The 16,176-nt window shown below is 31.8% G+C and overlaps 2 pseudogenes; both read left to right on the forward strand.

Moving 5' to 3' along the window:
* The first annotated feature begins 659 nt into the window (after nt 1–659).
* Nucleotides 660–1,253, forward strand: LOC120192111 (annotated as a pseudogene).
* Nucleotides 1,254–4,971: 3,718 nt separating this feature from the next.
* LOC120192112 lies at nt 4,972–10,567 on the forward strand (annotated as a pseudogene).
* The last annotated feature ends 5,609 nt before the right edge of the window (nt 10,568–16,176 follow it).

Genomic DNA, 16,176 nt, shown 5'->3' on the forward strand with positions numbered 1-16,176 from the left:
ACATGATTCGACTGCAACTTCTAGATCAGATCTAGGAATTACAGAATTGAAGTAGGTTTAGGACACGTACTAAAAAATAATTTTAATTTTTAAATTATAAAAATAGATTAACTTAATTCAAATCATAAAGTGTAAGGTAAAATATGACCTTAAGACACAGAATTACGGAAGTACATTTTCCAAGGGTAGAAAAGTCACCTGATTCCTGTAAACCTATTTGTTACTAGGTTAAACTACATATTTAGTATTTAAACGATTATTTTTGTTCTGTTTTGGTATTTAAACTTTATTTTTAAACAAAATCATATATAACGTTTAGTTTATGTTTCAATTTGTTACTCCACTGTTAAAAATTAACAAAATTGTTAACGTGATATTTTTTTATATTTTGTCAATAATAACATGAAATTACCTTATGTTGACACATCAATATCGCTGTTAAATTTTTAATAGTAAAGTATTAAATTGAAACTTAAACTAAATGTTAAGTATAATTAAAAAAATAAAGTTTAGATACTGTAATAAAATAAAAGTAATAATTTAGATACTAAGCTTGTAGTTTATCGTTTTTAATAATCAAAGGTCTCTTCTTTGTTTCAGTTTATACATTTCTCAGTGTTAAAGATTACATACATGACTTCTGAGTGAGCGTTCAAAGATCAATATATGTAAAATGCCGGCATCGCTGCTATTCCCTGTCCCATCTCCGACGAAAGCAACCGTTTCTTCTCCGATCTACTGGCAACCGAAACCAGTCTCCGCCGGTCGCCGTTTCGCCTCATTACCTCCCAAAACCAAACCTCCTCTCAAAATCACCGGGACCTCAAACAATCGCATGTTTTTTTCCCGTCAAAGCCATCGAAGAAAGCAAGGAGAGTGTCGAAGACTCAGTGACCGCAAAGGAAGCGGAGGCAGAGGCGGAATTGGGCCAGGAAAGCGAGTTGGGCGCGATTGGAGCGGAGATAAAGAAGGTGATGAAGGAGAAAGAAGCGAATAGCTATAGTCTTGCCGGCGGTGTGGCGGAGGAGATAAGGGAAATTGAGTGGCCTGCGTTTGGGAAGGTGTTGGGGACCACCGGCGTTGTCCTTGGTGTTATTTCTGGATATAGTGTCGTTTTACTCACTGTTAATGCCGTTTTGGCCGAGCTCTCCGATCGGGTTTTCGCCGGTAAAGGCGTCCAAGATACCCATCTTTTAATTGCAGTCTCATTGTATATTTGTTACATGCCATATTCGGGTTTGATAGTGTTATAAAAAAGATAAATTGCAAGTTTAGTATTTAAACTATTACTTTTATTTTATTTTGATATTAAAATTATATTTTATTTTAAAGCCATACTTAATTTTTAATTTATGTTTTATTTTAATATTTATCGTTGAAAATTTAATGGTGATGTTGATATATCATTATAATGTAATGTAATGTATAGTCATGTCATCATTGACAAAATTTAAAAAAATTATGTAAACATTTTTTTTAAAATTTTAAAAACATAATATCAAATTAAAATATAAACTAAATATTAGATATGATTTTGGAAAAAATAAAATTTAGGTATTAAAACAGAATAAAAATAATAATCTAAGTTCTAAATGTATAATTTATCATTTTTTATAAGTTTAATACATAAACTATTATTTTTGTTCATTTTTAATATTCAAATTTTATTTTATTTTCAAAATCATGCCTAACTTTTAAAGTTTAAGTTTTAATTTGATAGTGCGGCGCTTAAAAACAGCGTGACTGGTTAAATAATTGATCGGTTAAATAAGTGACCAGTTAAAATTTAGACCGGTTATGTTATATCATTTAACCGGAAAGATTATCAAGCACAAAAATATATTAGGTACCGCTTATATAATGTAATAGGTAGCGCTTATATAATAAAATAGGTTAATTACTAGAAACATTATCAAGCACAATAACATATTAGGTAGCGCTTATATAATGTAATAGGTAGCGCTTATATAATAAAATAGGTTAATTACTGGAAACATTATCAAGCACAATAACATATTAGATACCGCTTATATAATGTAATATGTAGCGCTTATATAATAAAATAAGTTAATTACTAGAAACATTATCAAGCACAATAACATATTAGGTAGCACTTATATAACGTAATAGGTAGCTCTTATATAATAAAATATGTTAATTATTTAATTTTTTATTACAATATATTAGGTAAACGCCTAAAATATTATCAAGGATAACATAATCGGTTATTTACTGGAAACATTATCATGTAAAATAATGGATATGTTAAAAGTATCGATTCCATTTAAATAAGTATCGACACTTTTGGAATTTAAAAGAAAAGCAGTAATAGCGCCTATAAAGTATCGATACTTTATAAATATGTATCGATACTTTACAATATAACATGTAAAAATATGACAAACCTACTTTCATTATGACAAAACCGGTAAAATTTACCGGATATGTTGAAAGTATCGATCCTTTTTAAAAAAAATGTATCGATACTTTACAATATAACAGGTAAAAATATAACAAAACCAATTTCATTATGACAAAACCGGCAAAATTTACCTGATATATTGAAAGTATCGATCCTTTTTATAAAAAGGATCGATACTTTACAATATAACATGTAAAAATATGACAAAATCAGTTTCATTATGACAAAACCAGTAAAATTTACCTGATATGTTGAAAGTATCGATCCTTTTTATAAAAAAGATCGATACTTTACAATATAATAGGTAAAAATATGACAAAACCAGTTTCATTATGACAAAACCGGTAAAATTTACCTAATATGTTGAAAGTATCGATCATTTTTATAAAAAGTATCGATACTTTACAATATAACATGTAAAAACATGACAAAACCGGTAAAATTTACTTGATATGTTGAAAGTATCAATCTTTTTTTATAAAAAGGATCGATACTTTATAATATAACAGTTAAAAAGATGACAAAATCAGTTTCATTATGACAAAACCGGTAAAATTTACCTGATATGTCGAAAGTATAGATACTTTTTATAAAAATGTATCGATACTTTGTTGAAAGTTATGTAATTTATGTTTCAAAATTTTTTAATAGTGTTCATGTTTTCCACCTAAAATATTAATTTAATAATTTCATTTACACAAAAAATTATTTGATTGTTTTGATATTTTATAAAATATTATTTAGAATTTAAATTTAACAATTTTAACCAAAAATAATAATAAATATGTAATATCTATGTTTATTATTTTTAATTTAATAATAATATATATCGTAACATAAAAATAACCATTAGACGCGTATAATTATTAAATTAATATCTTAAAACTCACTCAAAAGATAACCTTAAATTAATGTTTTCCACATAGGTAACACTTATATAATAAAATAGGTTAATTACTGAAAACATTATCAAGCACAATAACATATTAGGTACCGCTTATATAATGTAATAGGTAATAAAATATGTTAATTACTGGAAACATTATTAAGCACAGTAATATATTAGGTAGCGCTTATATAACGTAATAGGTAGCGATTATATAATAAAATAGTTTAATTATTTAATTTGTTATTACAATATATTAGGTAAACGCCTAAAATATTACCAATGATAACATAATCGGTTATTTACTGGAAACATTATCAAGTATAATAATGTAAACGGTAAAAAAAATAGGCGCTGCCTATTACGTTAAACTACCTATCAGATATGTTGAAAGTATCGATTCCATTTAAATAAGTATCGACACTTTTAGAATTTAAAAGAAAAGCAGTAATAGCGCCTATAATGTATCGATACTTTATAAAAATATATCGATACTTTACAATATAACATGTAAAAATATGACAAAACCATGTTATGACAAAACCGGTAAAATTTACCGGATATGTTGAAAGTATCGATCCTTTTTATAAAAAAATATTGATACTTTACAATATAGCAGTTAAAAGTATGACAAAACCAGTTTCATTATGACAAAACCGGTAAAATATACCTGATATGTTGAAAGTATCGATCCTTTTTATAAAAAAGATCAATACTTTACAATATAACAGGTAAAAATATGACAAAACCAGTTTCATTATGACAAAACCAGTAAAATTTACTTGATATGTTGAAAGTATCGATCCTTTTTATAAAAAGGATCGATATTTTACAATATAACATGTAAAAATATGACAAAACCACTTTCATTATGACAAAACCGGTAAAATTTACCTGATATGTTGAAAGTATAAATACTTTTTATAAAAATGTATCGATACTTTGTTGAAAGTTATGTAATTTATGTTTCAAAAATTTTTAATAGAGCTTCATGTTTTTCACCTACAATATTAATTTAATAATTTCATTTACACAAAAAATTATTTAATTGTTTTGATATTTTATAAAATATTATTTAGAATTTAAATTTAACAATTTTAACCAAAGATAATAATAAATGTAATATCTATGTTTATTATTTTTAATTTAATAATAATATATACCGTAACATAAAAATAAACCATTAGACGCGTATAATTACTAAATTAATATCTTAAAACTCACTCAAAAGATAACCTTAAATTAATGTTTTCCACAGTGAAATAAGTATGGACACTTATATATATGTATTGATACTTACCGATAACCAAAGTTTACCGGTTACCAAATTTTTTAATAGTTTTTCATGTTTTCTACCTAAAACATTATTATTCTGTCATCATAATAGGTAACGCTAAAATTTGAATTTGTTAAATATCTTTATAATATATAATACCGGTAATATTAGTATATATATTAGCCGTCACCTTTCCTAAGACAATAACAGTACCATACTGTTAAAATATTAATATAGTTGTTTACGTAATATTTTTCAATGGTAACGTAACATTATCTTATGATAGTACATCAATATTATTGTTATGTTTTTAACAACGAGATACCAAAATAAAACCTAAATTAAACGCTAGATATAATTTTTTAAAAATGAAATTTGAATATCAAAATGAAGTAATAATTTATGTGCTAAACATATAATTTACCCTTAATTATTTCATAAATAACTCCAACCTATCCTCTTTGTATATTTTTAAAACAACATAGCTTAAATTAGTAAGGTCAGATTTATTTACAGGATATAATTTTTAAAAATTTTAAATATATAAGAAATAAAATAATTAAATTAAAATATAAAAACTAAATTCATAATTTATATATAGTACAACTGCTAATCAAAAAATTTAACCAAAATTCATTAAAAGATCTTATCTTTTATCCCAACACCACACACTCCCCTAAAGCAGAAAACAAGCTTCGTCCTTAAACAGAATCCCCAAGAAACAACAATGCATCATTCATTTCACTCCATGTCCTCCATTAATTCTCAGCAAACCAACAATTTTGAAGCTCAATCCTAGCAGCCACCGTGGGTCACTTAGAAAATTCTCAGCACTAATATCAAACTCTTACAAAGTGGTATTGGAGCACGAAGGCAAGTCCAGGGAGGTATGATAAAAGGAATATTTACTGAAAGAGTACATCTATTTCATTCATCTCAAAATAATGTTTACAAGGCTAAGGTATTTATATACAATCACACTAGTTGTTACTAATCTAACTAACACACTAATAGATTAATAACAAATTAACTGACTAAATAACTGACAACTAACACTCCCCCTCAAGTTGGTGGTTAAAGATGTTAATTAACCCCAACTTGGAAATCAAATATCTATGTTGTTGAACTCCCAATGCTTTAGTCAAAATGTCTGACTGGTGATCTGTTGTCTTTACATGCTTGGTTTCAATTATTCCTCCTTGAAATTTTTCTCGAACAAAATGACAATCAATCTCAATGTGCTTTGTTCTCTCATGAAAAGCTACATTTGCTGCTATTTAAATAGCAGCCTTTTTGTCACACATCAGTTTTGTTGGTCATATGTTTTTGAAACCAAGTTCACTCAATAAACCTGTCAGCCAAACTATTTCTGCAACAGTTACAACCAAACTATTTCTGCAGCAGTTACTGCCATACTACAGTATCATGCCTCAGCTGATGATCTTGCAATTGTGTTTTGTTTCTTATATTTCCAAGACAACAAAGAGTCTCCCAGTTTTATGCAAAAACCAGTCATTGATCTTCTGGTCATTAGGCACGTTGCCTAATCTGAGTCACAAAAAGCTTAAAGCTGGCACTAACTTGTTGCACTTAATAAAACTCCTTGACCTGTACTACCTTTAATATACCTAACTACCCTTAAGCCTGCCTCAAAATGTGATTTCTTTGGTTGATGCATGAATTGGCTTAACAACTACAATGAATAGGCAATGTCAGTTCTTGTGTAGTAAGGTAGATTAGTCTCTCAATCAACCTTTGATAGCTTGTTTGTCTTTTAACAATTCATCTTCTGAATTGTCAATTGGATTTTTTGAAGTCAACTTCTTATTCTGTTCCAAAGGTATTGCAGCAGGCCTAGCACCCCCTAGTCCAGTTTCTTCAATTAATTCCAAGGCATACTTCCTTTGATTTATGACTATCCCTTTCTCTTATCTCAATATTTCCAAACCAAGGAAATACCTTATTTCACCAAGATCCTTCATCTTGAAATTTCTGTTCAAAATTCCTTTGAGTTCCTCAATTAAACCACTATATTTCCAGTTATTAGAAGAAAATCCATATATATGAACATTATGACAATTTTGCTTCCTTGTGATTTAGTAAACAGTGAATAGTCGAATTTACTTTCATAGTAACCTGCCAGTAGTAGTGCCTCTGTCAGTTTTATGTTCCACTATCTTGAAGCCTGCTTTAATCCATACAAGGATTTTTGCAGTCTGCATACCCTAGTATCCCCCTGACTGCAAAAACCCTCAGGCAAAGACATGTACACCTCCTCAACTAGATCACCTTGGAGGAATACATTATAAATATCTATCTGAAAAAGAGGCTAATGATGAATGGAAGCAAGAGCAAGAACTGTCCTGACAGTGACCAATTTTGCTACATGAGAGAATGTCTCAACATAATCAACGAATTCCTTTTGAGTGAACCCTTTGGAAACAAGACGAGCTTTAAACCTTTCCACTTCACCATTCGATTTGTATTTGATCTGGTACACCCACTTACTTCTAATAAGAGTCTTACTAGAAGGCAGGGAAACCAATGACCAGATATTATTTGATTCCAAGGCTAAAATCTCTTCATTCATGGCTTGAATCCAAGCATGATTTTGAATGGCTTCTTTATAAGTCTTAGGCTCTACCAAATAAGAAAGAGAAGAAATATAAAGTTGAGTTTTAATAGGTAGATGATAATAAGAAAGAAAATTAGAAATAGGATAAATATCTGGAAGAGAGGAAGATTGGTAGGATTGCACATAGTCATGTAACCAAACAGGCTATTTTTTCCCTAGTAGACTGCCTATGAGCAATATGAATGTTACTAGGCAAAGAATCATCAGAAATTAGAGGTTGATTTTGAGCAAGAATTGGATCAGAAGGAGCATTTGTTGAAGCTTGAGGTGATGCAAACTGATATGAAGAAATATGAGTCATAAAAGAGGAAGAGGGATGCCAGGAAGAAGCGGGCTGAGTAGAATGAAAAGGCATAACCAGAAAATCTAAATCAGAAATATCTTGAACAGGAAAAAAATGTGAAGAAGAAGAAGTAGGAAAATGAAAAGGGAAAATATCTCCATGAAACTTCACATTTTGATTAACAAAGAAGGTTTTTTTTATCAAGATTGAATAGTAGGTATCCTTGTTGAGTTGTCGAATATCCATGAAAATGGAAGGTATACCTTTTGAAAAAAAATTGTCTTTTTAGTTTGGTTGATTGGCATAACATAAACAACCAAAAAACCTCATATGGGAAAAGTTATGTGACTTACCATGAATGAGTTCAAAAGGACTTTATCCAACTAAAGAAGAAGAAGTTAGTCTATTGATTATGTAACAAGTTGTGTTGAAACACTCTCCCTAAAATTTAATAGGGACTTTGGAATGACATTTGAGGGCTCTAGCCACCTCTAGCAAGTGCTTATGTTTTCTTTCAGCAACACCATATTGATGAGGATTATGAACACAGGAACTTTAATGAATAATGCCCAAGGAAGAGAAAAAAGAATAACATTCATTGGCAAAGAATTCGGAACCATTGTCACTTCTAATGAATTTGATTGTGACTAAAAATGGTTTTTGACATAGGCAAAAAATTATTTTAAAGAAAGAATTACATCACTCTTAAGCCTTAACAAGAAAACCCATGAAATCTTTGTATGGTCATCAACAATGGTGAAAAAGGACCAATAACCACTATGAGTAGAGATCCTATAAGGCCCCCATTGGTCAATATAGATTAAATCAAAAGGTTTAGAAGCCCTAGAAGTACTATGTGGGAAAAGTAACCTGGACTATTTAGCAAAAGGATAAACAGAGCACTTATGTATACAGTCATCATGAAACTTGTAAGACTGCAAGTATGGTATTTTATGTAAATTAGATAAAGAAGAATGCCCTAAACGAGCATGCCAAAAATCAGTATTATTAACATTTGAATGACTCATACAATTTGAAGAATCAGAGGCTGAAGAACATGAAAAAAATATAATTATAATGGAAAGTATAAGAAATACCAGAACCAAAAGTAGAAGAATAAAAAAAATACAGCCCTCGAGACTCTCTACCAATCCCTTCATCCTTCCGGTGGAGATCCTGTAGAATGAAAAAATCAGGGTAAAAAGAAATAATGCAATTGAGATATTTGGTTAACTTGGAAACAGATAAGAGGTTATGAGAAAATTTAGGAACAAACAAAACATTGGTAATGAAATGATCCTGGTTAAAGGCAAAAAGAACCTATGTGTGTCATAGGAGCTGTTTGGCCATTGCGTAAATGTACAAGCCTAGATTCAGAGTTACACGAAATAGGAGTAATTAGCCTTTGAAAATCAGATAACATGTGGTCAGTGGCCTCTGTATCAAGTATCTAATTGAAAGAAAGACTAGTCAAGCCAGTTTTTCTAGAAACAGTACCTGTAAGGTTTACTGTTGAATCCACAGAAAGATCCTTGTTCAAGTGTACTGGGCACGTGTAAACATAGGAGCAACATCAGGAGCATTGGAAACAGCAACCTTTTGTGGCTCAAGACAGGTTTGATTGTGAGAACCAAGAACATATTGATTAAAAACCAAAGCCACCTGACTCCCTTTCTTCTTGGAAAATTTAAATTGGCAAGAAAACCGATTAATCTATAACAATTCTCACGCTTATGTCATTGAATTTTACAATGATCACATACACTAAAAAATGTTTCCGATCACCATTCCCAGCAGAATTGGAGTACATAATAGAGACATCAGAGATCAGAGAAAGACCAGAAGAATGAACCCTCTGCGATTCCTCTTGAACAAGCATTGAATACACGTGATTTACAGATGACAATGGTTGTATAAGCAGGATATAACTTTGCACAACAGCATACGTCTCATTGAGACCCATGAGAAATTGAAACAATTTTTGTTGAGTGTAATGAATAGAGGTGCATTGTGAAAGTTCACAACCACAAGAAGAAACTGGAACTAAGGCTTCATACTCATCCCAAAGTAACTTTAAACGAGTGAAATAAGCTAATATTATGGAATTACCTTGAGTTAACAAAGAAATTTCACAATGAAGGAAGAACCTCCTAGATCCATCGATCTTATCAAATCTCTCATTCAGGTTTTGCCAAACTAAAGCAACACTGGATGCAAAAACAATACCAACCGAAAGCTCTTTACTCACCATATTGGGAATCCAAGATAACACAAGAGCATTGCATCTCTCCCATTGTGAGTGCAAGAGTTCGTCAAAATTTTCTTTCCGGCAATCACTAGTAACAAAACCTAACTTGTTTTTCGCAAGCAAGGCAATCTTCATATATATGCTCCCTACACTATAATTCTTGAAGCCAAGGAGTTGATGTGAAAAGAGAAGACACCCATGTGTATCAGAAGCATTCAAAAACAAATGGTGATTGAAATCAAGCACGGAAGTTTCCATAGAAAAAAATGAAATATAGGAAAAATAGGGAAAAAACCCCTAAAACAATTTTAACAGAGTGTTGAACACAACAAAGATAAATGAATTCATGGGAAACGAATCATATGACTCATGATACCATGTTAAAAGGAATATTTACTAAAATAGTGTTTCATCTATTTAATTCATCTCAAAATAATGTTTACAAGGATAAGGTATTTATATACAATCACACTAGTTGTTACTAATCTATCTAACACACTAACAGATTAATAACAAACTAACTGACTAAATAACTGACAGCTAACAAGCTAGAGGTTGAAGACGATGAGACTATTCTATCAAGACGTTGGAGGAAGGTTTGAACGTGCTGTATGACTGTAAGCTCGAGGTTTACATAACTTGTCTGGCTAAGCTGGTGAGTGGCAATATTGATCAGAGTGAATGTATGCTTAGTGATGATGTTGTGGAATGTGGGTTTGCTTTGCTTTGTATATCGTATTCCATTTTGGATTGCCATATTAAGACTATACCTGAGGAAGAATTGCTTGCTTTGCAGTTGAAAACAACTAATGATTGAAACCCTTGTTTGTTCTTGAATGAATTGGAGTTAGCTTGTTTGATTTGTATTTAGAGGTAAACATTCCATTGAAGAATTATGATTTGTTTAGTTCCCTTATCATGACCATCCTAGAATAGATTGTCCCATTGTTTTCTAGATCATGAAAATTCTAGTGTTATACAGGTTGAGAAGGAGGAGAATGATGTTTGTTATACATCCCATGATAACCAATTCGGATGATCCTTTTTGTTCATTATAGTCTTTGGGGTTTACATACTCCGCCCAATTATCTTTGTGTATATAATTATTGATATAATATACTAGGATCAAATCTTATGTCACGTATCATATGTTTATATCCATAAAATCTATCAATCTACAAATAACAATCATAATTCTAGACTTTTCATCAACATTAAAAATCTTTATATAAACCCCAAATACCAATCTAAGTGCTCTTTTTCGTCGCACTCTTCTTTTCTCCAAACTATAAATGGAATAAAACTGATTGTTTCCCCCACTTTACTTGGCAGAAGATGTGCAGTAGAAGTAGAAGCATTTTGAGTATAGATGCCATTAGTCTTCTTTGTTTAAGCTCAACTTTTTATCAACCATGGACCGTACCATCTGAAGCGTAACATTGTCAACATTATCAAAGTCTTGATCATGGGATTATAGGGGAACCGTAGTCTACGGGAACTTTTGCTGTGCGGCGCTTAAAAAACGGCTAAAAAACGGCGTGACCAGTTAAACAAGTGATCGGCTAAAATTTAGACCGGTTATGTTATATCATTTAACCGAAAATATTATCAAGTACAATAATATATTAGGTAGAGCTTATATAATAAAATAGGCATTTAACCATAAATATTATCAAGTACAATAACATATTAGGTAGCGCTTATATAGTGTAATAGGTAGCGCCTATATTGACCTATTTTATAAGTAAACCAGTATATTTATACAGTAACATTGCAAATTTTCCTATTACATTATAATTATTGGTTTCGATATTTTTTGGATCGATACAATTTGAAATGTATCGACACTTTATACGTGCACCTCGTTGGGCATTCATTCTGGAAAAAAGTATCGACACAAACTTAAAAAGTGTTGATACATTATTTAGACCTATTTTCTCATAAAGCCGATATATTTCTATCGGGTACATTGTAAATTTACCTATCATATTGTAATTATCGGTTTCGATGTTTTTGGGATCGATACTTTTAATAAATGTATCGACACTTTATGTGTGCACCTGTTTGGCATTCATTATGGACAAAATGTATCGACACAAATTTAACAAGTGTCGATACTTTATGCTGACCTATTTTCTCATAAAACAGGTATATTTATACCGGTTACATTGTAAATTTACATATTACATTATAATTATCGGTTTCGATTTTATTGGGATCGATACTTTTAATAAATGTATCGACACTTTATGCGTGCAATTCATTTGGGCATTCATTCTGGACAATAAGTATCGACACAAATTGCACAAGTGTCGATACATTATGTTGACTTGTTTTCTAATTAACCGGTATATTTATACTGGTTACATTGTTAATTTACCTATTACATTATAATTATTGGTTTCGATGTTTTTTGGGTCGATACTTTTAGAAAATGTATCGACATATATTTAGGTAGTTATTGTACATACCTAAATATGTCATGTGAATTTAATGTTGTACCCACCCTTCAACTACCACTACCAATACCACATCCTATTGAAAGCACGACTGAAACATGTTCAATGAACTTTTACTTACATCTCCATCAACTCCGGGACTATTGAACTTGCACAACAAAATTTTTGTCATGGATCATACTGATGGAGACAATGTTAAGCCAACCGAGGAATGACATGAAGTACATAATATTGATGAATCTGACAGATTGGTTGGTCAGCTCTTCTCTTCACGTAATCAAGCGGGGTACTTTTACAAGGGATTCGCACGGAACATGGGTTTAGTGCACGTAAGGGAACAACACGGCTTGACATGGAAGGGAATGTGAAGACACAAGAATTTTTTGTTCCAAAGAAGGGTTTCGAGTATCAAAAGTCAATACTGTTGATCATCAACGTGCTCATACGCCAGTCACAAGAACAAGATGCAAGGCTAGAGTTATAGTTACAGCAACAAATACAAACGATCATTGGGTTATAAGTAAGTCTTATCAGAAACATAATCATGCATTGTGCACACCTACTATGACACCATTTATGCGTTCTAATAGAGCTGTAAGTAAGGCTGATATCGATGAGGCAACATCATTGAAAGAGGTCAGTGTTGGCACGTCACAAGTAATGAACTATTTAACGCAGTAGGCAGGGGGCTATCATAATGTTGGATTTACACATAAAGACCTCTACAATGCACTTCAAAGAGGTAAAGTAAAGGAAATCGTCGATGGGGATGTGAATGCGCTTATTGCTTACTTTTATAATAAGAAACATGATGATCCCAGATTTTTTATGACATACTCTGTAGACGAATCAGGGTAATTGTATAATCTTATTTGGTTGGATTCTACATCAAGATCAGATTACACATGCTTCGGTGATGTAATTGCGTTCGACACAACGTACAAAGACAATTTGTATGGTCGGCCAATTATGCCTATTTTCGATATCAATCATCACCATAACACAATTGTGTTTTCCACTGCCATAATTACTGACGAGACGTCCCAATCTTTCGAGTGGGTACTACAGAATTTTTTAGAAGCCATGATGAATAAATCGCTTATTTCAGTTGTCACTGATGGGGATAGGGCAATGCTGAGGGATATCAAATATGTTATCCCTTATGCTAAGCACAGATTATGTTCTTGGCATCTTTCTCGTAATGCACAAGCTAACATTGGTGACCCAAAATTTACAGCAGCATTCTCAAAATGCATGGCTTCCTGGTGGACAACCGAGGAATTTGATGTTCAATGGTGTTCGGTTGTTTCAGAATTCAACGTCGAAAAGCATCCATGGGTGATTGAGAAGGGAAATACTCGTCACTTATGGGCACAAGCATATCTAACTGGTCATTTCTTTTCCAATATTTGCTCAACGCAAAGGTGCGAGTCTATGAATGCTTCATTAGCGATTGCATTGAAACACAAGAAGACATATTTAGATATTGTTCATGCAATTGAAGATGTAATTAGTAGAATGCGTATGAACAAGGTGAAAGCAGATTACTTAAGTTCCCAGACGAAGCCCTTCTAGATCACAAAACTGGTCGACCTTGAAATCCATATTGCTGAGATTTTTACCCGCGAATCTTTTCGTGCGTTCCAAGATGAACTTCAACGAGAGACATTGTATCGGATTGAGGAAGAGATTCAGTCCTTATCAGATGAATGTTAACATTATATTTTGATAAAGTACAAAGAAAAAAATAGGACAATTGAAATTAGTTTTGATTCTCGTACAGAAACCCTAATTTGCTCATACAAAAAATTTGAGACCATTGGACTTCCGTGTCGCCATCAACTTCACATTTTGAAGCACTTGGATTACACATATTTGCATGAGACTTTGATTCAAAGTAGGTGGACTAAGGATGCGAAGGCTTCTGCACCCAGTTATGTTGACTTGAATGTGTCTCCAGAAGTGATGTAAATGGCAAGGTTCGCTGCTCTATGTTCAATGTCAAGTAGGTTATGCTACATTGCATCAAAGACAGACGCGTCTTTCAAAACCGCAAGAGATGAGATGAAAAGACTAATAGAAGAATTTGAAACCTCGTTTGGTTTGAATGATTTAGTCAACTAGAGCAGTGTAGTAAACAACGTTCGTGACCCTCAACGAAAATGATACAAGCGAAAAGAAGTACCGAAGAACAAGGTCGAGAAGAAAATTAGGCGATGTGGGTACTGCAACAGTGAGGGACATAACAAACTAGCATGTCCTCAAGTCAAGCTCAGTTTGAATACAAGCACACAGCCTACATAAACTGATTTTTTCGAAGATGGAATGGAATGACCATTCAGTCCCGCACGTGATGACAACGATCTCCATATATCGTAAGTATCAACATGACTCCTATTGTGTATAAGAAACATGTACAACAACCTATTGCTAACTTTTCTCATATCAGACATAATTACATTCACATACAAAAATATAAATCGTATGTAAAATTATAAATCTTATACGTAATGTTCAATCATGCACTCCTTACGTTAGAGGGCTCTAAACCCTAAACCCTCAAAAGATACTTGCCTTACCAATTCCTAGCTTACTATTTAGACCCCGCAAGGGGTTTTATTGGCAATGTTGTCAACATGATTATGAGCTTCCTTTATCCTTTCGCATTCAGTCAGACTGTAGAGATTTTAATCAATTAAATTGGATTAATACTTTAAATCGATATAATTTCAAGAACAATTACATGAATACATTGATACTTACTGGTCGCTTTCAATTTTCTTCAATATTGATACGTTAGGGCTCCATTTGAAGGTCGTCATCTTCATGAACAAAGATTGAACTTTCAACCTATAACCATTCACAAACAACAAACTTTAAAACCTAACCCCTCTTTCTAAAGACTTTCTAAAAAATTAGGGTTTCGACAACATACCTATCGAACACAAGAAGGGAAAAAAGTGTCCAATCTGGAAATCACTACCATAATATCGATAAATTTACATGAATAACTGAACATAACTGTTATGAACGCTGGTATTCATTAGAGTGGAAGAGAAGAGAACTGCCTTTAGGGTTTTTTAATTTGGGGTTTGTATAGCATTATATAAATAATGAAGGAAAAAATACGTTATTTAAAAATATCGACACAAATTTAAAAGTGTTGATACATTATGTTGATATATTCTCTCATAAAACCGGTATATTTATATCGGTTACATTGTAAATTTACCTATTACGTTATAATTATCAGTTTCGATGTTTTTGGGATCGACACAATTTCAAATGTATCGACACTTTGTGCCTGCACCCCGTTTGGCATTCATTCTGGACAAAATGTATCGACACAAATCTAAAACGTGTCGATACATTATGTTCACCTATTTTCTCATAAAACCGGTAAATTTATACCAGTTACATTGTAAATTTACCTATTACATTATAGTTATCGGTTTCGATATTTTTGGGACTGATACTTTTTAAAAATGTATCGACACTTTATACGTGCAACCCTTTTGGCATTCATTTTGGACAAAAAGTATCGACACAACTTCCACAAGTGTCGATACATTATGTAGACCTATTCTCTCATAAAACCGGTATAGTTATACCGGTTACATTGTAAATTTACCTATTACATTATAATTATGGGTTTCGATGTTTCTAGGATCGATACTTTTTATAAATGTATCGACACTTTATGCGTTCACCATTTTGGGCAATCATTCTGGACAAAAAGTATCGACACAAAATTTAAAAGTGTCGACACATTACGTAGACCTATTCTCACATAAAACCGGTATATTTATACCAGTTATATTACAAAATTAACTATTACATTATAATTATATAGTTTCGATGTTTTTGGGATCGATACTTTTTAAAAATGTATCGACACTTTACGTTTGGCATTCATTTTGGACAAAAAGCATCGACACAAATTCTATAAGTATCGATACATTACGTT

Source organism: Hibiscus syriacus, unplaced genomic scaffold, assembly GCF_006381635.1.
Source record: "Hibiscus syriacus cultivar Baekdansim isolate YM2019G1 unplaced genomic scaffold, ASM638163v2 tig00116971_pilon, whole genome shotgun sequence".
NCBI lineage: Eukaryota > Viridiplantae > Streptophyta > Magnoliopsida > Malvales > Malvaceae > Hibiscus > Hibiscus syriacus.